Raw genomic sequence first — 2,286 nt, 5'->3', positions numbered from 1 at the left:
TGGGAAAACCAAAACGGCACCCGGAGCTTAAACTCCTAAAGCACGTCTTTGTGTGGTTCTTACTGTGTTTTTGCACTTCTGTTACTTTTTTGTACAGTTCAGGTTGTTTATGTGGATCAGGCAGCTGAGCTGTGATGTATTTGTTTATAAAATCAAGAACAGTTTGCTCATCATCCTCCTCAAACACAGGAGCACCTTCTACCCACAGGAGGCAGTGTATGTGTGGGCTTCCTCTGTGCTGAAACTCAACTCTGTAAAAGTAGTCAATGACTTTCCCAAGTGGCTCTGCGGGAGATAAGAGTAAATCTCTGAATAATGCTTCAACTCTCTTGTCAAACATGCGCATTGTTGTGACAGGATTGCTTCTCAGGATGTCACACTTTGCTGACCAGTCGAGTCCTTCAAAATTCACTTGTTCACCTTGCTGCCTTGTTATTGCCTCGATCACTTCAGGCCAGCGCATTTCAGCAGCTGAAAATGTGCAAAAGAACGTGGGAGTTCCCAACTGTCTGATCATGGCAAAAAGATCTCTTGTTGTTTTCTCCCAATAGGCTGGGGTTCCTCTCAGAGGCTGCATGAATCTCACTGCATCTTTATTTCGCACCAGTTTCTCCACCTCATGTTTATCTTGTAACATGCCTGAGGTTATTTTTCTACCATCTCTGGTCAGAGGCTTTGCCTTCCTTAACTGTACTGTCATGCTGGATGTAGCCAAGTGTATTTCAGTCACAAACTGTGCAAAGAATAAATAGTTTGTGTCTTTGGCAAAACGATCATCAATGCAGAAAAGTCTTGATTTGAAATACCCACTGGGGGATACTTTGATCAGCCTTCTTTCATCAAGTGTGTTTTGGCCTGTAGGAAACTGCACAGGGAAGGCCATGGCCTCCAGTTTAGGTGTTTTGAAAAAACTTATTGGATTGTTTCTCTCTGCAGGAGCAACAGAGTAGATTCCTTCACTGAAACATAATATCTCCTCAGCCACATCAGGGGGCTGCAAACAGGACTCGAGTGCAAAACCACCATTAGTCAGTCCATCTGCTTGCTCTGAATCATCTCTCATCTGTTCATGCGATTGTTCACCATCACAGGGTAACATGTCAATGTCCTGTTCATTTATATTTTGTGCTTCACTCAGTGCATTTTTCTCACAGCTGTCAATTTCCATTAAATCAGCCTCATCATAATCGTCCTCATTCATGTTTTCATCATCATCATCCTCATCATCTTCATCAGGAAGAGTTGGATCACACAGCTCAGCATCATCTCTGATGCTCACATCCTTATACTGTGGATGAATCTGCTTGAGTTTATGCAGTGCTTGCACAAGTTTAGACCAGCTTACAGTCTGAAACAGCTGATGACCTTTGTAAGACAAGCGTCTCTTCAATTTTACTCTGATCACCTGAGAATTAATTCTCAATCGAGGTAGTGTTTCAACAGTTTCCTGTACCTCTGATGGGACACAGACCACATTTCCTCTAATTGCTCTTTGTCTGCCTTTGGGAAGAGGAATGATCTTGGCAAATGGTATGCACTTGGCTATGAGATGTCTCTCCAGTATGTTGAGATCAGAAAGTTCAGCTGGAATATCAGCAAGATCCAACTTATTGGCAACAGCAAGTGCTGGCATGGATCCATTTTTAAGATGATCGTGGCAGGTGTGACATATCCACTCTCTCTTTCTCTCATCAGGCACTTTGCACTGCTCATTTCTGCAGTTTTCATCACAAACATGAACAAACTTTCCTGTCAAACATGTTGCAACTACATGTGGGTTTTTGACATACTTTGACCTTGTGCAGGGTCGCACTTGGTTTGGAAATGAAGCCTTGAAGCATACAGTACATGGGTATGATGGTCCAGCTTTGATTTGTGATTTGAACACAGATATGGCCTCGTTGATCACACTGTTGTCACTCTCTTGGGTTTGTCTGTTCACCCATCTGTATTTCCTTTTTATTTTCATTGCACATCTCATGTTGTGCATAATCCTGAATGCAAGATTACTTTGATACCTGTCTCGCATTAGTTGTTTCATTAGTTGTCTGTGTCTTACTCTGAATGCATTGTCACGTGCATAACGCTGAGTCACTCGAGATCTCTGTCTCTCTCTGAATTCAGGGTTTTCTTGATACCTTTCAGTTATATAGTTTTTTTGTTTTTGTCTAAATTCAGCATTGTCACAGTAGCGTCTTTTAATATATTGTTGTTTTTTCTTTCTGAATTCATCGTTCTCACAGTAGCGTCTTTTAATATATTGTTGTTGTTTCTTTCTAACTGTAG

Source organism: Aulonocara stuartgranti, assembly GCF_965226115.1.
Source record: "Aulonocara stuartgranti genome assembly, chromosome: 16".
In the NCBI taxonomy this organism is placed as follows: Eukaryota; Metazoa; Chordata; class Actinopteri; order Cichliformes; family Cichlidae; genus Aulonocara; species Aulonocara stuartgranti.
This window is presented reverse-complemented; position numbering follows the sequence as displayed.